This window comes from Bufo gargarizans, chromosome 5, assembly GCF_014858855.1.
Source record: "Bufo gargarizans isolate SCDJY-AF-19 chromosome 5, ASM1485885v1, whole genome shotgun sequence".
Classification (NCBI taxonomy): Eukaryota; Metazoa; Chordata; class Amphibia; order Anura; family Bufonidae; genus Bufo; species Bufo gargarizans.
The window spans coordinates 99,435,104-99,459,606 of NC_058084.1; the positions used below are offsets into that span (position 1 = coordinate 99,435,104).

General features: G+C 41.6%; 1 protein-coding gene across 1 annotated transcript in view; it reads right to left on the reverse strand.

Moving 5' to 3' along the window:
* The window catches only part of SNTG1 (syntrophin gamma 1), a 367,362-nt gene extending 345,361 nt beyond the window's left edge, over positions 1-22,001 (reverse strand). The window contains exon 1 of the mRNA XM_044294730.1: positions 21,889-22,001. The gene's annotated coding sequence lies outside the window, so the exon portion shown is untranslated. The remainder of the gene's footprint in view (positions 1-21,888) is intronic.
* Between the last annotated feature and the right edge of the window lie 2,502 nt (positions 22,002-24,503).

Genomic DNA, 24,503 nt, shown 5'->3' on the forward strand with positions numbered 1-24,503 from the left:
TTTGAATACCTTGAGGGGTGTAGTTTCTTAGATGGGGTCACTTTTATGGAGTTTCTACTCTAGGGGTGCATCAGGGGGGCTTCAAATGGGACATGGTGTCAAAAAAACTGTCCAGCAAAATCTGGCTTCCAAAAACCATACGGCGCACCTTTCACTCTACGCCCCGCTGTGTGGCCGTACAGTAGTTTACGGCCACATATGGGGTGTTTCTGTAAACGGCAGAGTCAGGGCAATAAAGATACAGTCTTGTTTGGCTGTTAACCCTTGCTTTGTTAGTGGAAAAAATGGGTTAAAATGGAAAATTAGGCAAAAAAATGAAATTCTCAAATTTCATCCCCATTTGCCAATAACTCTTGTGCAACACCTAAAGGGTTAACAGAGTTTGTAAAATCAGTTTTGAATACCTTGAGGGGTGTAGTTTATAGAATAGGGTCATTTTTGGGCGGTTTATATTATGTAAGCCTCGCAAAGTGACTTCAGAGCTGTAGTGGTCCCTAAAAATTGGGTTTTTGTAAATTTCTGAAAAATTTCAAGATTTGCTTCTAAACTTCTAAGCCTTGTAACATCCCCAAAAAATAAATTATCATTCCCAAAATAATTCAAACATGAAGTAGACATATGGGGAATGTTAAGTCATCACAATTTTTGGGGGTATTACTATGTATTACAGAAGTAGAGAAACTGAAACTTTGAAATTTGCTAATTTTTCCAAATTTTTGGTAAATTAGGTATTTTATTATGCAAAAAAATAAATTTTTTTGACTTTATTTTACCAGTGTCATGAAGTACAATATGTGACGAAAAAACAATCTCAGAATGGCCTGTATAAGTAAAAGCGTTTTAAAGTTATCAGCACTTAAAGTGACACTGGTCAGATTTGCAAAAAATGGCCTGGTCCTTAAGGTGAAAATGAGCCTGGTCCTTAAGGGGTTAAGGACAATGTAGAATCCAGCTTTATAATACTGTGATTAGAAACCCTGGGCAGATGGGCAGGAGTGCACACCCCAAATGGAGGCAGCCAATCCCCCAAATGTACAATGCTAAAACAAAGTCAGACCAGCACTGGATGTATATGTCTTTGCACATGGAGCTGTGCTGCTGTATGTAGTGTTTGCTTTTGCATGTCAGCCATGGTAGCCCACATCTGTAGTTTTTTCCATATTGTTTGGAGGTGCTGGTCTTACTTTGTTTTTTGCTTTGTACATTTGGTGGAGCAGCTGCCTTCATTTGGACCATGCACTCCTGCCCATCTGCCCAGAGCTTCTAATCAGAGTATAATATAGATTCTACATTGCCCTAAATATTTCAGTCCCAGGAGAGGCAGGTCTGTTAGTGCAGGTTCCATTTGTGGAAGCCACCTTGTTTCTGATAGATGGGCCAAGTTAATTTTAATTTTAAAAAATCAGCACAAAAAGACCCTAATTTTCATATAGGACATACAGCAGTAATTCAATTCAGATTTATTCATGTTTCAAATAATCCATGTAATCCACATCATCATCCTTTTACTCAAACATCTGTGTGTGGTATATCTTCTGTACTACATGCAATGATATGTGTAGCCCAAAATGTTCCACATTTTCAAAAATACTGTTTCAAAACATTAGGCTTAAAGATGAGTGAATTTCTCAAAAATTCGATTCAGCCGGTTCACCAAATTTTCCGGAAAGATTTGATTTGATCCGAATTTATTCAAGGCGAATCACATAAAAAAACAGCTATTTCCTGGCTGCAGCGAGCATGTATAGTGATGTAAAACACTGTGCCTTGCAGTAACACGCATAGGGAGTCTGCTGTGGAAGTGAAACAATTCTGTGAGTCAGTATGACACACATCACAGGCGTCGCTCTTAGAATCAGTGCAAACTTCACTTATTTGGGCAGTTACATGGGCAAAACTGACCAAATAACTAAAGTGTTACCTCACCCTTACAGGTCGATGTTAGCGCCAGGCATAAAGAACCGTGCAGAGGTCCAATATCCTACTGCAGTGTTAAAGAGTGCACTCTTTTTACACCGTCGTCAGTTGATTCCACATAGTTGTCTACAGAAACAGTTCTATGAAATGCTTATACGAGAGATGAGAGGGTGTCAGCAGAAAGTTTGTGTTGACGTCACTGATTATTCTGCTCTTCCTCTGATCCATCAGAACAATAACCCAAAAAAAATGACCCTTTCTGTTGAGTATCCACCTACACTCGGTCAGCATTTGGTCAGTAATCCATGATTATTGCTAAAGCCAAAAAAATACAGGAGTGGATCCAAAACAGAGATGACACGTGAATGGAATATTTGCATGTCTTCTGTGTTTTTTACCCACTCCTGCTTTTGGCTACCAAATCAAAAGCCAATTCTGATGGGACCATACAGACCTTACAGCTGCTACACAGACAGGATTCGTTGTGCGTCTTATTTCTCCTTCCTTCTGACAGATCAGAAGAAGGGTCAAACAAAACAAAAAGGCAAAATAGTGGCCTAGTCATGGAGTGGAGAGGGTGGGAGAACAGCTTGAGAAGTCCACAGAGTGGCCCAATGACATAGTTTTGAGGTAGCAGCAGAATGAGGAGACCACAGAGTGGCCAAGTGACATAGTGGGGAGGTGGCAGCAGCAGCATGAGGAGACCACAGAGTGGCCCAGTGACATAGTGTTGAGTTAGCAGGAGCATGAGGAGACCACAGAGTGGCAAGGTGACATAGTGTGGAGGTGGCAGCAGCAGCACAAGGCCACGGAATGGCCCAGTGACATAGTGTTGAGTTAGCAGCTGCATGAGAAGGCCACAGAGTGGCCCAGTGACATAGTGTTGAGTTAACAGCAGCATGAGCAGGCCACAGAGTGGCCCAGTGACATAGTGTTAAGTTAGCAGCATCATGAGGAGACAACATAGTGGCAAGGTGACATAGTGTGTAGGTGGCAGCAGCAGCACAAGGAGACCACAGACTGACCCAGAGACAGAGTTGTGATTTGGCAGCAGCATTAGGAGACCAAAGAGTGGCAAGGTGACATAGTGTGGAGGTGGCAGTAGCATGAGGGGGTCACAGAGTGGCAGAATGAGTTCTGAGTTGGCAGCAGCATTAGGAGACCACATAGTTGCCAAGTGACAAAGTATAGAGGTAGGCAGGGGCGGACTGACCGGTCGGGCACTTCGGACATGGTCCGAGGGCCCGGCCGGGATGGGGGCCCGCCCCAGAATAACATAACACCGGGCCCCGCTCACTGTAATAGTAATATTCCTATGTGAACAACTTGAAATCCCCTGCGATCCTCTCCCTCTCCCTCTCTGTACTCACAAACTCACTTAGCATAGAGCCAGTGTAATAGGAGCCGACAGTGGAAGCTAGCCCTGCCCCTCCCTGCCGTCCAACCAATCAGAGGCAGCCAGCAGTCCAGCACTGACTCACAGCACAGGGGGAGTCGTGCAGGGACTAAGAGAATCGTCTGAGTTTATTAATTAAAAGAATCGAACCCCTTCACAGTAGTTATGCCCAGATATGTGCCCCCTTCACAGTAGTTATGCCCAGATATGTGCCCCTTCACAGTAGTTATGCCCAGATATGTGCCCCCTTCACAGTAGTTATGCCCAGATAAGTGCCCCCTTCACAGTAGTTATGCCCAGATATGTGCCCCCTTCACAGTAGTTATGCCCAGATATGTGCCCCCTTCACAGTAGTTATGCCCACACTGCTTCTAACAGAGGCTCACTAATGGACGATGAGATTAGATCACCCCATACAAGAGCATTGAATCAATGCTTTCCTATGGGGAAAAATTTGACCCTGGAGGTCAGCATGCAGGGTGAGAGGACGTCCAGCGTCAGATACCAGACCAAAGGTCTTTTTTAATCCAGGAAGCCCTCAGGTGGCTGCCAGCCACTAGAGGCTGACTTATTGCTGGAACGTAAACAATGCAGTTTCTCTAGAACATTGCAGCTCGATTTGCAAAAAGGACACTGTACCTAGACCACTTCAATGAGCTGAAGTGGTCTGGGTGCCTTTTGTGTCACTTTAACTTTGAAATCTTATTAAAGATTGTGTAGGGTGTGGCTGGAGGCGGGACAAGGGTGGGGCTTGCAGCAGAACATGGGTGGGGCCTGTAAGGGGGCCCTTGATTTATTTTGCCCGGGGCCCTGAGGGTTCTCAGACCGCCCCTAGAGGTAGGAGCAGCATAAGGAGACCACAGAGTGGTAAAGTGGCAGCAGCATGAGGAGACCACAGAGTGGCACAATGACAGAGTGTAGAGGTGGCAGCAGCAGCAAGAGGAGGCCACAGATTGGCAAGGTGACATAGTGTGGAGGAGGCAGCAGCATTAGGAGGCCACAGAGTGGCCCAGAGACAAAGTTGTCAGTTGGCAGCAGCACGAGGAGACCACAGAGTGGCAAGGTGACATAGTATGGAGGTGGAAGCAGCAGCATGAGGGGGCCACAGACTGGCAAGGTAACATAGTGTGGAGGTGGCAGCAGCAACAGTAGCATGAAAAGGCCACAAAATGGCAAAATGACATAGTGTAAAGGTGGCAACAGCATGAGGAGACCACAGAGTGACGCAATGACAGAGTGTGGAGGTGGCAGCAGCAGCATAAGGAGGCCACAGACTGGCAAAGTGACAATAGTGTAGAGGTGGCAGCAACAACATGAGGAGGCCACAGAGTGGCACAATGACAGAATGTGGAGGTGGCAGCATGAGCAGACCACAAAGTGGCCCAGAGACCTGAGTGGTGATGTGGCAGCAGCATTAGGAGCGTACAGAGTGACCCAGTGACAGAGTGGGGAGGTGGGTGGCAATAACAGTACCCGCTGACGATGTAGGGTGTAAGAAGGAGCACTTGGCATCAGATATGTGGCATCAGGCAGGTGGCAGCATCAGAATAGAAGCTGAGGCAGGTAGCCATAAGAAATAGGTCTCTTTTGTCAAGGTTTGGGTGAGGCAGCATGGAGGATCTAATCTGATGCATCAGACATTGGTGGGTGGAATTCCTGGCTGATTTTGGGTGGACAGGCGAGTTCTCCTTGGGGCAACTATGGCCCCTGCCACAACACCTGCTGTGATGCCACACTACTTGCCGGGCAGGACAGCTTTTCCAGGGCAAACTCGGCAAGTTGCGGCCACAAATCCAGTTTGGCTGCCTAGTGGTCTAGTGGACCTTCAATGTGGGTGTCAGGGTGCTTTACAAGTATGCCACCACATGCTGGTTCTGATCCAGGCCTAGCTGTTGCTTCCATTGGTGAGTAGTTTCTTCACTAGGCGGTTTAAGAAAGCTGCTCATCATTGACTCTAGACTTAAATTGCTGATGATGGAGCTGGTACTGCTCCTACCCCCAACCCAGCCACAGCAGCCATGGCAGTGGAATGAGAGTGCAGAGGGCCCCCCAATCAGACCTGCAAGAAGATGTACGATGGTGCAGATAGATAGGTCTCTATAGTAGTTCAGTTTGTCCTCCCCATTTTGGACCGGTAGCGAGGGTCCAACCAGGTGGAAAGCCAGAAGTCATCCCTCTGCCGAAAGGTGACAATTCGGCTGTCACTAACCAAGCAAGTGAGCATGCAGCGGGCCATTTGTGTAAGTGACTTGGAGGCTCTCCCTGCCTTCATCTCCACTGCATACTGCCACTGTGTGCATGGATCACCTGTCTCATCTTCCTCATCTCCCTGTTGCTCTTCTGCTCTTCCTGCTGCTCCTGCTTCTCCTCCCCTGTCACCTGGGTAGAAAAACCACTCATTTCGCTACACATTGCTTGTGCTCCAATGTCCTCCTCCTCCAGTTCAGCCCCCACAGGGCTCATGTAGCCATGATATATAGGCGCCACGTCTCCAGTCCCCTGACCAGCCAGATTTACTAGCATCTGTTCCAGGATATGAAGCAGTGGAATGATGTTCATGCCGTAGCCCTGGCGACTGACTAATAACGTGGCATCCTCAAAGGGACTGAACAAATGGCAGGTGTCGCGCATGAGCTGCCACTGGCTAACATCAAAGTTACACATTGGTGTACTTCTGTCTGCTTGGATCTTAAAGAAATCATTTATGGCCTTTCATTGTTCATATAGTTGGTCCAACATATGGAGGAATTCCAACGGGTGGAAACTTTGCATATCAGCCTATGTTGGGGAATGCCATTGTGCCGCTGCAGCTCAAGGAGGGCATGCTTTGTGTGTGGCTGAAGTGCATGCAAAGTTTCATGGCCATTTTTAGAATGTCTAGCAGATGGGTGAAAGACTTCAGGAAACGCTTGACAACCAGATTGAACACTTGTGCCATGCAGGGCGCATGTGCAGCGAGCGGTTTTTGCCAGCGTCTGGGGCATCCCTTACCCTTTAAGAGGTTTTTACAATATATGTCCCTCTAATAGAACAAATTGTCATGATGCCATTTGCATTTCAGCAACGAGGACATGGAGTCTGCTTTAAGTATAGTGATGTTGGCACTTAGGGGTAGGATTGTCAGAGTGGTGTATCTACAATCTCCCTGAAAGGTGTTGAATGCACGTGTCATGTGCTCCTACCTGGATATCCTTGGATCCCAGATGTGGTCGTCCGAAGCAGTGCAAAAGGGGTAATTAACTTGGATGATGAAGGAATAATTGAGTTCAAACTTGTGTAAAGTAGTTGAATGCAGCTTTACTCAGTATAAAATTTCATCAAGGAACAATCTTCCAAACTTTATCTTGGTTATCAGCAGACTTAAGCTTAACTTCTGGTAGGCAAACACAATCGGCTTTGCTACATCTGTACTCACTCAGCTCAGCTTTGTTGGCTGGAATAAATAGGAACTTTTCCTTTTCTGCTGTATGATGCAACTTAACTCTGGTCTTTATCTTGATCTTATCCAGGGAATCTCTCTTCCTGGCTTAAGAAGCTCACAGCTTAGGCCTCTGAGTTCAGCAGAGCAGACAGTGCTCTGCTGGCTGGTAGACAGCCTTCCCAGTGCATGGGCTGCTCTCCACTTCTGCAGGCTCATCCAGGAGGGACGAGGGCCTGCCGCTTTCCCTTACAGGGGGTAAGCTGCTCAAAACCTCTCCCCAAGGAGGGGAAGGCTAGACTGCCTTCACTAACTAAAACGCCTCCCTCTCTAGAAAGGGCTGGAATGGAACTAGAAGGTTCCTCTCCAGGGAAACTAGCGCTGCCAAGATTGCCACCATCTGCTGGTGAACCAGGCACATTACACTTAAACATTAATTAGAAAGGAACTATACATACACATTATGCAGGATATGGAAATAGATATAAAAGATGACACAAGATGCACCAATAAAGATAGAGGGGGCCAAACAAAGGTGGTAATGCCACTCAGGGGCGTTACACATGGCTCATCCCTCCATGACGCAGCGCCGACACCATGTTCTTCCCGTTGTCAGTCACCATGGTTGCGATTTTGAGTTGTCGCGGAGAAAGCTAGGATTCAATTTCTTGATGAAGGACATTCCTCCCCTGTGTGGCTCCGTTCGCCCAGGCAAACTATTTGCAGAATAGCAAGACACCGCCGTGGCCTGCACATGTGGTATGCTCGCGAGGCACTATGTGTTGTCCCTGCTGTGGAGGCTGAAGGCAAGTTGGAGGATAAGAAGGCAGAGGCGGACATTGTCGCAGGAGCAATGGCGTGAGAACATGAAGGCGGACGCGGTGTCACCTGGCCAAGTTGCTGGATTGGCTGAGAAGGAACCACATTTACCCAGTGGGCCATAAAGGAGATATATTGTCCTTGTCCGTAGTTACAGCTCCACATGTCGGCACTTTGGCAGACACCGACAGGCTCAAGGACTGGCCCACCTTCTGTTCTACATATTTGTGTAGGGCTGCTACTGCCTTTTTGGCAAATAAATGATGGCTTGAGACTCTCCACCTCGGCTCGGCACAAGTCATCAGTTCTCTGAAAGGTGCAGAGTCTACCACTTGGAAACAAAGGGACTGCAGCACCAGCAGCTTGGCCAGAAGCACGTTCAGCTTCTGCACCATTGGATAAGTTCATGCATGCTGTTGTCTATTGAAAATCGCTTTGGTGATCGATTGATGATGGAATGACTGATGAGGAGTAGGTGGGCGAGGAGCAGGAGCATCAGGATCGGTAGATGATGGGAAGGACAGACAGCTCCCTTCGGCTGAGGTGGTGGAGCCTTGACGGCCTGAAATCAGGCGCGTGCCACTGGGTGATGCAGCGGTTGCTGGGGCAGGTTGGACCACCACATCGGAGCCACAGTTCTCCCAGGCCATTTTATGGTGACGCTGAATATGTTGACGCAGGGCCATGCTGCAAACATTGGCCACGCTTCACCTTCTGCCCACAGATTCGGCAAATGGCCATGTTCACCTCCTCTGGTGGCTTAACAAACTGCCACACCACCGAGTAGGTGATTTTACCAGACAAAACTCCACACTGAGTGACTGCTACAACCGCTGCCTCTGTGAACAACTGCACCACTACTTTCCATGCAGGTAGTCTCCTGCGAAGCGGGTGGTCTACCCCAGGCACACTTAGCTCCCTACCTCCATTTGCTGCCACACTGCTGACTCCCGCCCATGCTACCAACTTTCTGGCTCTGCCACTGCCTCACGGGCAAGCTGCCACTACTCTTTTCCTGATGTTGATGAAGCCCCGTCCTCACCGGCTCCCAATTGCGATCGGCTACATCATCATCGAGTACTGTCTGCACGTCACTGATGTCCATCTCAACGGTCTTTGAGCCACGAGGCAGACCGCTCGTAACACCAGCTCCCATACCACTATCCTCATTACTACTCCACATCTTGGCTGACTAGTAGCTGCTGACTGTCTTCTATCAGCTCGTCCTTGCTGTATAATGAAGCTGAGCCCACAGCATATAATACTTCTCTGGCTGAGGGAACAGAAAAGGACAGAGGCAGGTTGCGGACAGTTGAGGGCACAGGGCCTGCTCCCGGGCCATGCCAACTAAGGGTTGTGTCTGACAAACCCACCGACTCTTGGCTGGGGGTGTCTGATGTCACTTGAGACTAAGTGGATGACCAAGTCAACCATTCATGAACCGCTGGGTTGCTGGTCAAGACACGACCACTAGATGACACTGGGAGCTCAAGCCTCTTTTAGTTACCCCTGCTAGCGTCAAAAACATTTAGGCCTCTGCCCCTCCCCTGTGCAGGGCCTGGCACTTCTCTGTATGACATACTGTTAGAATAAATAAATAAATAAAAAGGAAATTTATACACCCCCCAAAAAAGCTGTAATTTTCTCACTTCACAACACAACGGCTAATAAACCCCTTTTTTTCCCACTAATACAAGCCAAAAAAGCCTTTAGAACATATAACTGCATGACTGAAGGGCAAATAATTTTTTTTTTTCACTAATACACCCCAAAAAAGGCTTTAGAACATATTTCTGCACCACTAAACAGCAAATAATACTATTTTTTCCCACTATTACACCACAAAAAAAGTCTTTTGAACTTAACTGCACCACTTATTTTTTTCCACTTAAACACGCCAATAAACGCTTTACAACATATAACTGCACAGCTGAACGGCAAATACGCCCTTATTTTTTTTAAACTTATACACGCCACAAAAGGCTTTAAAACATATTACTGCACCGCACAAGGGCTAATAAGACATAGAAATATTTTCTAGTAACACACCCTGTTATTGGCTGTATCACACAGCACTTGCACCCCAATGACAAGAAAGATTTTCTGGAATTACAGAGGTATCAACTTTTGCAAACCTAAAAGTAACAGTATAATGGCAATTTGGATCCCCAGTCAGTGCAGCAAGGTGAAATAGGATTGTTCCTATTACCCAGGCTGTACACTCCCCAATTGGACCTTGTTCTGCTTCAATGCTGTGGAATTATTCCTCCATATCCTTTCCCTACACTTCTAATGATCTTCCCCTGAACTTCTATTGAGCAAAATAAAAGTTTAAAAGTCTTTCCTAGCACTTTCCCTAGCGCCTGCTGACGTCTCTCCCTGCACTAAGTATGCTGCAAAATGGGTGAATTCAAGATGGCTGAGGCTATTTTTAGGGCTGTGACATCGCAGTGCTGGCTGACTGCTGATTGGCTGTATGAATGGCATTGTGGGTGATCCAGAGTTCTTTGCTCCATGTGATTCGTTACCACAAAGCATCAGGAAATTTGGATTCGGTGCAAATCCTTGAAATTCTGATTGAATTTCACTTTGTCAACTTTGATTCGCTCATCTCTAATTAGGATCCTCCAAGGGCTTCAAACTAATTACAGAAAAATATATTTATGCTCTTGTTATATTTCTTTTTATAACAGGTCTCTGTCTGCTTTCCCACGAACCCTGTATTTTTTTTCAGTCATAACTACTGAAATTAGATGACATTTTGATTTAAAAAAAAATACAAGATTTTTATCATGGGAGCTCTGTTCAGTCACTGGGGAGCAACACACATCCTATAAATGACCTCACTTCCTGTGGTCAATTGCAAAGTCACAATCTACCACGGTATCTGTGGGGTAAAAAGTCCATGATCAGATTTGTCATCACTGATCACTGGGTGTCTGCCATATAAAGACCTGACTTCTTGCATAAATGTATGGTGGATGTCTAGAACAGGTAAAGGGAATCTTCCATAAAGAAATTAAGTGTACTCAGGCACAAAGCCTTGTGGGACTAGCAGAGGTAAATATGTAAAAGTATTTGTAATCCACATGCAAATGAGCAGTTAAGTGCACTGTGGACATGCCTAAGTCACTCTGTGCACCCTTGATTCTTCTGATTCCTCTACTGACCCCTCCCTTTTAATCTACTGGAAATTGGAAGAGCAATGAGCAAAGAGTGGTTAGAGCCCGACCTCCGTGCACTTAATTGCTAATTTGCATACAGATTACTAAGTGAAAAGTATCATTACATTCAGGTGAGGTATACGTACAAGGCATTGTGCTTGGTTTAACAGTGAATTTCCTAGTGACAGGTTATCTTTAAAAATATATTTTGATGAGGATATTTGTTTTTCCAATCATTTACTATAATGTCACATCAAGAAGAAGCAGCTGCCATAATTCAAAGAACCAGTATATGTTAATGTATCCTAATTCTAATACATGATTAACTATGCTAGATTTGTAATTACAGGTGTAGCATACAGCTAATTTTTTCATCTATTTTTTATGCACCGTGATAACTCACGGAATTCACAAGAGGCTCTATCTTTGTAAAATCTTGCTATGCAGTCCTTTAATTTTATTACTTGCTGGTTTTCTTTATTTTGCAGTTCTTTTTTTAATATCCCATGAACATGATCATGCTATTCTGGTCTCCCAGGATAGAACTCTATCCCATCCTTGTCACTAAATATATGACTCATACAGTTAGGTCAATATAAATTTATATATATATATATATATATATATATATATATATACATATACACTGACACAAATTTAGCATTTTTTTTACCTGTTTACTAAAACACATTCAAGTTATAGTTACATAATGGACATGGACATAAAGTACAGACTTTTAGCTTTCATTTGAGGGTATCAAGATTAAAATTGGATGAAGGGTTTAGGAGTTTCAGCAACTTTACATGTGGCACCCTGTTTTTAAAGGGACCAAAAGTAATTAGACAATGGACCCAAAGACGGTTTCATAGGCAGGTGTGGGCAATTCCTTCATTAATTCATTCTCAATTAAGCACATAAAGGCCTGGAGTTGATTTGAGATGTGGTGCTTGCATTTTGAAGATTTTGCTGAGAAGTAAACATGAGTCAAATGAGCTCTCCATGCAGGTGAAACATGCCATCTTTCATCTGTGAAAACACAAAGAACCAATCCATGAAAATGCTACACCATTAGGAGTGGCAAAATCTAAAGTTTGGCACATCCTGAGAAAGAAAGAAAGCACTGGTGACCCCAACAATGCAAAAAGACCTGGACGCCCACGGAAGACAACAGTGGTGGATGATCGCAAAATAATTACCATGGTGAAAATAAACCCCTTCAAACAGCCAACCAAGTAAACAACACTCTCCAAGATATAGGCTTATCAATATCCAAATCTACCATAAAGAGAAGACTGCATGAAAGTAAATACAGAGGGTTCACTGCACGATGCAAACCACTCATAAGCCTCAAGAATAAGAAGGCTAGATTGGACTTTGCTAAAAAAAAAAAATCTTAAAAAACCAGCACACTTCTGGAAGAACATTCTTTGGACAGATGGGACCAAGATCAACCTCTACCAGAATCAGGAGCTCATGATCCAAAGCCATTGTGATGGCTTGGGCATGTTTATTGATGATGTGACACAAGACAGAAGCCAGATGAATTCTGGGGTTTTCAGAGACATACTATGTGTTCAAAACCAGCCAAATGCAGTCAAACTGATTGGTCAGGATTTCATAATACAGATGGACAATTTCCCAAAACATAAAGCCAAAACAATCCAGGAGTTTATTAAAGCAAAGAAGTGTAATATTCTTGATTGGCCAAGCCAGTCACCTGATCTGAACCCAATAGAGCATGCATTTTACTTGTTAAAGACTAAACTTCAGGCAGAAAGGCCCACAAACAAACAGCAACTGAAAATCGCTGCAGTAAAGGCCTGGCAGAGCATTAAAAAGGAGGAAACACAGCATCTGGTAATGTCCATGAGTTCAAGACTTCAGGTAGTCAATGCCAACAAAGGGTTTTCAACCAAGTATTAAAAATTAACATTTTAGTTACAATTATTTAATTTGTCCAATTACTTTTGAGCCCCTGAAATGAAGGGATTGAGTTGAAAAAAAGCTTTAGTTCCTCACATTTTTATGCAATCATTTTGTTCAACCTACTGAATTAAAGCTGAAAGTCTGAACTTCAACTGCATCTGCATCAAAATCTTTTGTGGTAATGTACAGAACAAAAAGAAAAATGTTGTCTCTGTTCAAATATATATGGACCATAACTATATATGCATGAGATATAGTATGCATTGCATTGTTGTGCTGGTCCAAACGGTGCCAGAATAAAAAATGATGCATATAGGATACTATAGGATAGAATCTGGTTGATAATTACCCATTTACCATGAAGGCTACAATATTGGTGGAACATATGATGGAGAACAATGTATCATGTTTAACATTCCTTAATGGGAATATGGCAATGGCCAGACTGATTTCATAGACTGGTTTAAAGGGACACTTACATAAGGGGTATTTGTTAAACTCATTATTCACAGAAAACTATTTTTCTAAGAATTTTTGGTTGTCTTTCTTTTTCATTTTGGCAGTACCATGCCACTGAAAATAAAGGCTGTATTACACTGGCAGATATTTTGGATGATAATCGCTGCATGAGAATGCTTGTTAGCGATCATCTTGCACTGTGATACTGCAGCCAATTGCCAGATGAACGAGCAAACGCTTGTTCATTGGGCAATTCTGATTTTTAAGAATGCTTAAAAATCAGTGCTTGCAGGCGGCAGATTGTGCTGTCTAATAGCGATCTTCCAGCGGCAAACGGCTAGACAGTATGGGGGAGACCGATGTCATGGCGAACGCTCCTCCCCATGCTACAGAGGAAATCTCTGCATGTAATAGCAGTGGTCTCCTCTACTAGCTAGCAAGATAAAGATGCCCACAGAAGTGCATTGCACTAATCAGTGTAATTTGTGATGCCCTAATTGAGTCACTCACCTCCTTTACTCTTTGGTCAGAGTGAATGGTCTGTCTAAGAAAATTAAGCAAGGCTGTTTGCTATGCTAAAAGTCCATAAAAAGGAGGATATTAAGGACCAGGACAGGAAGTAGAATATATGAAGTTACTTAATATAATATATCCAGAAAACCATCCATAAATTTTTTGTGTGTAAAAAAATAACAATAAAAAATACCTCGAATATTCAAATATAGTATGTTAATATGTGATTAAAATAGGTGGTTGTAAAAAGAAATATTAATTATTAATATTTTGGTAATATCAATAATTAATATTCATAAACAGGTGTGAGTCGTCTATTGATGACTGACTATTTATACTATAAATATAGACTACCTTGTTGTAATACCTACAGTGAATATAAAAAGTCTACACACCCCTGTTAAAATGTCAGGTTTCTGTGCTGTAAAAAAATGAGACAAAGATAAATCATTTCAGAACTTTTTCCACCTTTAATGTGTCCTACAAACTGTACCACTCAATTGAAAAACAAAATAAAATCTTTTAGGTGGAGGGAAATAAACAATTAAAAACTAAAAATAATGTTGCATAAGTATGCACACCCTCTTATAACTGGGGATCTAGCTGTGTTCAGAATTAAGCAATCACATTCAAAATCATGTTAAATAGGAGTCAGCATACATTTGCCATCATTTAATGTGCCTCTGATTAACGCCAAATAAAGTTCAGCTGCTCTAGTTGGTCTTTCCTGAAATTTTCTTAGTCGAATCCCACAGCAAAAGCCATGGTCCACAGAGAGCTTCCAAAGCATCAGAGAGATATCACTGTTAAAAGGTATCAGTCAGGAGAAGGGTACAAAAGAATTTCCAAGGCATTAGATATACCATGCAACACAGTGAAGACAGTCATCATCAAGTGGAGAAAATATGGCACAACAGTGACATTACTAAGAACTGGACGTCCCTCCAAATTTGATGAAAATACGAGAAGAAAACTTGTCTGGGAGGCTACCAAGAGGCCTACAGCAACATTGAAGGAGCTGCAGGAATGTCTGGCAAGTACTGGCTGTGTGGTACATGTGACAACAATCTCCCGTAGTCTTCATATGTCAGGAGTATGGGGTAGAGTGGCAAGACAAAAGCCTTTTCTTACGAAGAAAAACATCCAAGCCAGGCTACATTTTGCAAAAGCACATCTGAAGTGTGGGCAGTGGAGTACATAGAGAAGTAAGGGCCTCATAGCAAGGATCAAACCAGGCCTCCCACACAGGACAGAAGAGTTTCCACCTAAACCCCTTTCAATGACCCTTGGGCCATGTTTCCACTGCCTTATTTGCTAAAAGTTGTTTCTTTAGAGGGTAAAGTTCTGACCAAGTTTTCACCCCCAGTAGAAGAGAGGATGATCCCAACTGGGCCCTCTCTTGCCCTGGACCCCATAGCAGTCGCATGGTCTGCCACTATGGTAGTTACGCCCGTGCATGTGGGATAAGGTGTTATGGTCTGATGAAACCAAGGTCAAACCTTTTGGCCATAATTCCAAAAGATATGCTTTGCCCAAAAACAACACTACACATCACCAAAAGAACACCATACCCACAATGAATCATGGTGGTGGCAGCATCATACTTTGGGGCTGTTTTTCTTCAGCTGCAACTGGGGCCTTAGTTAAGCTAGAAGGAATTATGAACAGTACCAAATACCAATCAATATTGGCACAAAACCTTCAGGCTTCTGCTAGAAAGCTGAACATGAAGAGGAACTTCATCTTTCAGCATGACAATGACCCAAAACATACATCCAAATCAACAAAGGAATGGCTTCACCAGAAGAAGATTAAAGTTTTGGAATGCCCTAGTCAGAGCCTAGACCTGAATCCGATTGAAAATCTGTGGGGTGATCTGAAGAATGCTGTGCACAGGAGATGCCCTCTCAATCTGATTTGGAGTGATTTTGCAAAGAAGAGTGGGCAAATCTTGCCAAGTCAAAATGTGCCATGCTGATAGACTTATACCCTAAAAGACTGAGTGCTGTAATAAAATCAAAAGTTGCTTCAACAAAGTATTAGTTTAAGGGTGTGCACACTTATGCAACCATATTATTTTATTTTTTCTTTCCTCTACCTAAAAGATTTCAGTTTCTTTTTTCAATTGAGTTGTACAGTTTTTATGTCACATTAAAGGTGAAAAAAGTTCTGAATTGATTTATCTTTGTCTCATTTTTTTACATCACAGAAACCTGAAATTTTAACAGGGGTGTATAAACTTACTGTATCTGTGAACTACGTGCGTTGTATTATTAATGCGGTGACCAAAATGACTATAAGCTACGTATTGAACAATAAAACAATTTATTTAACAAATACAAGTCTATATTCTATAAAATCTACTATATATATATATATATATATATATATATATATATATTATATATATTTATATCAATGGTTATATAAATATATAGACACACACTACAATACACCTAAACTACGCTAACATGACGCAATCTACTATACAATCCCAATTCAACCCCACTATCTAAATATCACACTTTCATACAGACATATTAGCAGCACCCACCCACCTGGCTATAAACTGTCCCTATGGGGAAAACCAGGGGTTAAACACAATTGTTATATGGTAGTGGCACTGCAAGGGTTAACACAGGGTTGTGGCCAATGCAGGGCAATGCAGGGGTTTAGGCAGGGTTACTGACTTCAGGGGAGCAGGGGTTAAGGCAGGGGTAATCAATGCAGTGAGGGACTGCTGGGGTATTATTGATGGCAGTGGGAATAATGCAGGGGTATGGCTAGGTGGCAGATATGCGAATATTGCAGGGGTATATGAGTTAATGATCAGGGTATGGATATAATACTGGGGTAATTTGGGGGTTAATAATCAGGGGTATAATGTAGGGCTGTGGGAAATGATCAGGGAAATGTAGGGGTTAATATAGGTAATGCTTGTTGGTCCAGGGGGGTAGAGGGTTACTCAGCCAGTCCAGGGATTAATTGTTCGCCCTCCAGGGGGTAATGCTCATCGTACTGGGGTTGATTCTCCCTTGAATGCTCGTTTATTTAGGGGTTAATTCTCACTTAGGGCTGCTCTTCTCCCCTGAGTGCAGCACAGCCGGGTTATTTAAACCCGGCGGCACTCGCTCCTGAGCATCCCGCGCTGCAGGCATATGCACAAACCTGCAGCCGAGTACACGTGGGTTGGCACACCACCGCACCATGATGCTCTGATCCTCCCACCTGTGAAGTGAGAGCATACCTATATGCTGGGCCCACACAACTATACTGGGCCATACAAATATATACACAGGGGATATATGTACAGTACAGACCAAAAGTTTGGACACACCCTCTCATTCAAAGAGTTTTCTTTATTTTCATGACTATGAAAATTGTAGATTTGCACTGAAGGCATCAAAACTATCAATTAACACATTTGAAATTATATGCATAACAAATAAGTGTGAAACAACTGAAAATATGTCATATTCTAGGTTCTTCAAAGTAGCCACCTTTTGCTTTGATTACTGCTTTGCACACTCTTGGCATTCTCTTGATGAGCTTCAAGAGGTAGTCACCTGAAATGGTTTTCACTTCACAGGTGTGCCCTGTCAGGTTTAATAAGTGGGATTTCTTGCCTTATAAATGGGGTTGGGACCATCAGTTGTGTTGTGGAGAAGTCAGGTGGAAACACAGCTGATAGTCCTACTGAATAGACTGTTAGAATTTGTATTATGGCAAGAAAAAAACAGCTAAGTAAAGAAAAACAGAGGACATTAGACCAGTGGAAATCTGTAAAACAATAGATACGGGAACCGCGCTATGTATTGTTGATTTATGTCAGTCGTTTAAACAAAATCCTGTAAAGATGGGGAACTAAATTCGCATCCAGCTTTCGGAAGTAGCAGTCACAGGTACGCTGTTCACATACAGGGAAGCTGCTATACACCTCCAGCTGGTCCTCAGATCCCGCCGTGAGCCACCGACCGCTGATTCCAACACCGGGTCAAAATACCTCAGGACGCCGCTATAATCCGGCCAGTCCTCTTCGTGCCTCTACCCCCGGCGAGCCCTCCACAGAGCAATCTGCCTCCCCTGAGGGGATCCCGCTCAGGGTAGGCAGACTGCCCTGTGGAGGGCTCGCCGGGGGCAGAGACACAGAGAGGACTGGCCGGATTATAGGGGCGTCCTAAAGCTGCTGGGGGCGCACCATCTATTGTTTTACTCTGTCATTAAGGAGACTGAACCTACTCCATTAAGGGTACCACTGCTTTGTCTAGTCGCTCACATCTAAATATTGTTTGTTTTGCTCAGTGGAAATCTGTTCTTTGGTCTGATGAGTCCAAATTTGAGATCTTTGGTTCCAACCACCGTGTCTTTGTGCCGACGCAGAAAAGGTGAACGGATGGACTCTACATGCCTGGTTCCCACCATGAAGCATGGAGGAGGTGTGATGGTGTGGGGGTGCTTTGCTGGTGACACTGTTGGGGATTTATTCAAAATTGAAGGCATACTGAACCAGCATGGCTACCACAACATCTTGCAGCGGCATGCTATTCAATCCGGTTTGCGTTTAGTTGGACCATCATTTATTTTCCAACAGCACAATGACCCCAAACACACCTCCAGGCTGTGTAAGGGCTATTTGACCATGATGGAGAGTGATGGGGTGCTGCGCCAGATGACCTGGCCTCCACAGTCACCGGACCTGAACCCAATTGAGATGGTTTGGGGTGAGCTGGACCGCAGAGTGAAGACAAAAGGGCCAACAAGTGCTAAGCATCTCTGGGAACTCCTTCAAGACTGTTGGAAGACCATTTCAGGTGACTACCTCTTGAAGCTCATCAAGAGAATGCCAAGAGTGTGCAAAGCAGTAATCAAAGCAAAAGGTGGCTACTTTGAAGAACCTAGAATATGACATATTTTCAGTTGTTTCACACTTTTTTGTTATGTATATAATTCCACATGTGTTAATTCATAGTTTTGATGCCTTCAGTGTGAATCTACAATTTTCATAGTCATGAAAATAAAGAAAACTCTTCGAATGAGAAGGTGTGTCCAAACTTTTGGTCTGTACTGTATATGCTATGTAACATATATCCCCACTGGCCATATATATATATATATATATATATATATATATACATATTTTAATGGAGATATATATATATATATATATATATATATGTATATGTGAAATCCCCCTTCCCTCTACAGTGGCAGTGTCCCTTCAACTGAGTCTTTTGCCAGTTATAGCACATTTCTACCACTATGTGCAGCCTTTCAGTACACGACAGAAAATGAAACATTATTATGATGAGTTCCTTAGCTCAGATGCACTGACAAGCTTAGCTCTGCTATACCTGTACTCTTTAAACAAAGTATTGAGAAAACTTCAAAGAAATCCCAAAAAGGAAATCGTGAAACTGAAAATTGACATCCACACTGACTTAATGTAATGCTGAAAGTAAATACCTACTGCATGGTAGGTTAATATTAGTAATGGACATGCATGTCATCATGGTGACAACTGTCAGAGGAAAGTACAAGAGAACCAAAATCTGACAAATATGTTTATGCAGAAATCTGACACGAAAGCAGAAGGTGACGTGTCATCTAAGCAAATGTTTTAAAAACAGAATGTCAAAGACGTCATCCTCAATGTCCTCATCTGATGTTCTAATTGTGTGCAATCCCAGGATAAATTTGATTTGTAAAATTACATGTAATGTTAGACATTAACAGCCAAGCAAAGCCATTTAATTCTCTTTTGTCTTTCAGAAGGCAAAACCTGTTCATTTTAACAAAGCAATATATGAACTTGCTGTAATCTCTGCATCTGAAATTTGTAATTTTTCCTTGTGCATTACTCCATTTCCTATGAGGCTCGGTCTACCCTATGTTCTGGCTAAAAATGTACTGTACATAAACGAAGCTGCATTTATAATACTTGCATTCAATTCAAAGGGGAATTACATTTATATATCGGCGGTAGGTCTTTATTCTCATCAGTGACATCCCAGTTTGCTCATGAAAATCAAAAATGTTGATTATGAATGTGCCCGAAATTTCAATGCATATTACATGAACCTTACAAACTGTTTGAATATTGAATCTCACATTGTCTGGCAGTATCATTCATATTTAAAGGGAGATTCTCCTTTATGTAGGCATTTTACATTATAATAGATTTTCCTTTAATAAGCCACTGGTGCAATGGTCGCTACAGGACCAGCTTCTGGCAGGAAAAGAATAAACGGAGAGTTACATAGTTGCATAGTACGGTTGAAAAAAAGACATAAGTCCATCTAGTTCAACCAAGTGATGGGTGGGCGTGTGAATTTTAGGTAAGGGGAGTGAGACCCATATTTCTACACATTTAAATAAGCACTAGTGTTATTGAATTGTAATAATTAATCTAAGCCCTTTTTTAAACTGTCCACTGTTCCTGCTGTGACGGTGTCCTGAGGAAGTCTATTCTACAGATTTACAGTTCTTACAGTAAAAACAGCCTTGACTCCTCTGGAAACTGCACTTTATCTTCTCCAGAAGAAAGCAGTGTCCCCTTGTCTTTTAAGGGAATTTTACAAGGAACAGCATTTCACCATTTTTTTCATATGGCCTATTTATATATTTTAATAGGTTAATCATGTCCCCCATAAATCTTTCTTTCCAAGACTAAATAAATGTATTCATTTAGGCTACTTTAACACTCGCACAGACAGATCCGTTCAGATAATACAAACGTCTGCATCCATTCAGAACGGATCCATTTGTATTATTGTATTGGCTCCGATTCATCAGTCGGACACCAAAACGTTGCAAGCAGCATTTTGGAGTTTGCCTCAAAAGCGGAATGGAGATGGAACGGAGGCAAACTGATGCATTCTGAGCGGATCCTTTTCCATTCAGAATGCATTAGGGCAAAACTGGGAAAGTAGCCTTAGTCTGTCTACATAACCCTCCATGCTCTTATTAATTTAGTTGCTCTTCTTTTTACTTTTTGCAGCTCCAAGGCATCCTTTCTATGGACTGGTGCCTAGAACTGAATTGCATATTCCAGGTGAGGCCGTACCAAGGTTTTGTAAAGTGGTAATATTACATCCCTGTCCTGTGAGTCCATGCCTCATTTAATACCCCCCTCCCCCATGGCTTACAGCTAATGTAAAAAGAGCAATAAATGACAAAAAAAAGGGCATTTCAAAAATACTAATTTGAGAGGTCAGCTGTAGCCTTCGAAGTTTACAGAGGGTTTAATAAAATCATTAAAAAGGAGATAAAATCTGCAGAAATACAAAATCAACAGCAGGTGGCACAAGAGAGCATAACAAATCCCCCAAAATTATTTAAAAATATAAATGCTAAAAAAAACAAGGTCTAAGCAGGTAGGTCCTCTAAATAACGATAAAGGGGGGGGTTAGTCACTGAAGATAAAGAAAAGGCAGAATTACTAAATGTTTTTTTTAGCTCTGTATATACAAAAGAAGAGAAAGGAGTTGACATGCCAGGGCTGTTAGCACATCCAATAATATACTCAACTGGCTTACTGTAGATATGGTCCAAGCTAAGTTGAAAAAGGTAAAAGTGAACAAAGCTTTCTTCGGTGCTAATAACGAGAAGGATTTTATTCAAGATTGGGAGTGCTGTGATTTTTCTGAAGTCTTTCCTGGCATTTAAGGGGCCCTTCAGGCTGGGGCCTGACATTGCAAGCACCGCCACTTAGATTTGGATTCTTTGGAGTAGGTGGTGCTGTCCTTCCTCTATTTTTGGATTGAAAGACTGATATCACAAATCCTATTTATCTTTTTTCATAACTATTGAGTGTGGTCATAATCTGACCACAAAGACAATGTTTATGAAGAGCTTTAATAGGGAACCTCAAGATTCAATTGATCACCTGCACTCCTATTTAAAATAATATTTACCACCAAAAAATATACAACTGAGGCCGTAGTGTACAAATATATGCACCTAGAGGTGATGTAGGACCACAGTATAGTATATTTGGTAGCAAATTAAAAATTTCACCAAACATTACAATGTCCTTTTTCCACCCCTTTTCCACTCATGGCTTAAACAGTACAACTACTTATTAAAATTAAAAATAATCATTGTGTGGATACATAAATCAAACTTTTGTTATATATGTCTCTTTAAAAAGAAGCTCTTCCAAGGATAAACTCTTCTTAAACTCAAGAAAACATATCTATAAAGAAGAAGACATAAATGTTGACATTAAACTACCCTGTAGTAATAATTCCCTAAAAATAGAAATCATATCAACTTACTACTTGCTCATGAAGCACAGCTGATTTATCAGAAAAGGCAATCAAAAATTAATCCAAACATGAATCCAGATTTTGATTTTCCTTAATTTTAGGTTGCGAAGAAAACAGCAGACATCTGTTGATGAGAAAAAAAAAGCAATCAACCAAAAATTTACATGGCAAATGTGTAGAATGAGAAGAAAGAATCTAGCCAGAAACAATGATTGAAGTAATGTGTTCTGTAGAATGACCCGAGGATAGATCACCCCAAAACAATAGGACTAAGTTGTAACAATGTAGAATATTTGGAGAAGAGGGAATAAATTGTGTCTGGGATTGTAATTATTGAGAAAGAGATGGCATGCTGAATAGCTACTCAACATGCAAAGTGTTTTGTGAATTCTCAAATAGAGGTAATCAGTAACAATAATTAAACTTGACGTTAAGCATTCATTTGATGATTCTATCATCCATAGTATGCTATCCCCCCCTCAGATTTAGGAGAGGTTCCATTTACTTGTCTATTTCAAATGTTGTGAGACTTTAATGAGCCTCTGCACTAACGTGCAGCTTTTGTTCTGGCAAATTGCCCGGATAGTGCTTACAACCTGTATCTTTATCCTCAGCAGTTTCAAGATATAAAGGGAACATCCAAACTATTAGGCTACCATTTTACCAGGAAATTGTTGGTAATTAAATGAACATAAAAATGTTATTGGCAACATACAGCGAAGTAGTTACACTGCTTAATATTAACTTTCTCTAAACAGAACACCACAATCACATTTCATAAAATATGAAAATCAGTGTAAAACTTTCAAAGCCTTAAAGTACAGTTGCTTTTTTATTTTAGAAATATCCATTGAGAAATTATATTTTATGTTTATAAATTTTATTAAAGGGGCCTTGCCATCCATTTTTATTCATATGATAACAGCCTAAATGTGTATGTACTGGTGGATGGTTTTCTGGAAATTATTATTTGAAGTCACTCCATGTATTATACTTCCTGCCCTGACTCTTTATCTTCCTCCTTTGTTTGGATGTTTAGCGCAGCAAAGAGGCTCACTTGACTTTCTCAGTCAGACAATTTACTTTCACCAAAGAAGGAAAGGGGTTAGTGGTTCAATTAAAGCATCACACAGTACACTACTCTTCTGTGGTCATCTTTATATAGACCTATGAAGAGAGCAATGTTGCTGTTATCCTGTAATCCCTATTCTACTAATCTACCAATTTACTAACAGATACCATATTTCCCTTACAGGAGCAGTAAACTAACAGCGGTATCCTATCTATATAGGAGTTTTAACTCTCTGTGCTGGCAGCCTGCACCAAAAGAGTTAGTATTTAACATAGGCTCCTGTCTAAAAGAGATCACCTTTCCATGGTGGGCAGGCATAAATAATTTTGTATAAATGTATTTGCCAAGAATCTCACATTTCTATAATCAATATAGCATTAGAAGTATTATATTTTCTAGATTGAATATTGCACTAGTTTATATACGTTTATATACTTTGGTTTTGTGTTTGCAGAGTGTTGTTGCATTGTGTTCCTTTTTTTTTTTTTTATATACTTGTTTGGTGCATTAAATCTACTGTGTTCACTATTAGGTATTTGGCTTTATAGAGCCACCATATTCTTCATACTTTCGCTCTTATTATTATGTAAGTCCATATAAAGAAACCTGTTGACAGTGCTATGGGGGGTAACTTTTTCTAAACAAACTGCTACAGACAATCACATTTCTATAAAATATGAAAATCAGGGTAAACCCCAAAGATTGCAATATATTTATATTATTATAACATTTTATGTTTCAAATCTATTGAATGACTCTGCATTTCTTAAAAATAAAGAACTTCCTTAACCTCTTAGTGACCAGCTTGTTTTGGGCCTTAGTGACCAAGCAATTTATTTTTATTAATTTTTTATTTTTTACTATAAACTATTTTTATTTTTCCATTATTTTTCCATCAGAGTCCACAGAAAATCTACTACTAAATGAGATAGACGAGGCGGCAAATCATAATGAGGTGGTTATTATGGGGGACTTCAACTACCCAGATATAGACTGGGAAACTGAAACTTGTATATCTCATAAGGGAAACAGGTTCTTGGCAATAACCAAAGACAATTACCTCTCCCAACTGGTTCAGGACCTGACTAGAAGGACGGCCATACTGGACTTAGTATTAACCAATAGGCCCGACAGAACAACAGACGTGCAGGTTGGGGGACACCTGGGAAATAGTGACAATAAAATAATAACCTTCCAATTATCATTCAAAAGAGCGTTTCTACAGGGAGGAACAAAAATACCAAACTTCAAAAAAGCTAAATCTAGCCAACTAAGAGAGGCTATAGGCCAAACTAACTGGGACAAAGTCCTCAAAAATAAAAATACAGCCACAAAATGGGATATCTTTAAAAACATACTAAAATCTCATTGTGAGAGGTACATACCGTATGGTAATAAAAGGTTAAAGATAAAAAAGAAACCAATGTGGATAAATAGAACTGTAAAGAAAGCAATACATAACAAAAAGAAAGCATATAATTCACTGAAACAGGAGGGGAGCACGGAAGCACTGAAAAACTGTAAGGAAAAAAATAGAGCATGTAAAAAACAT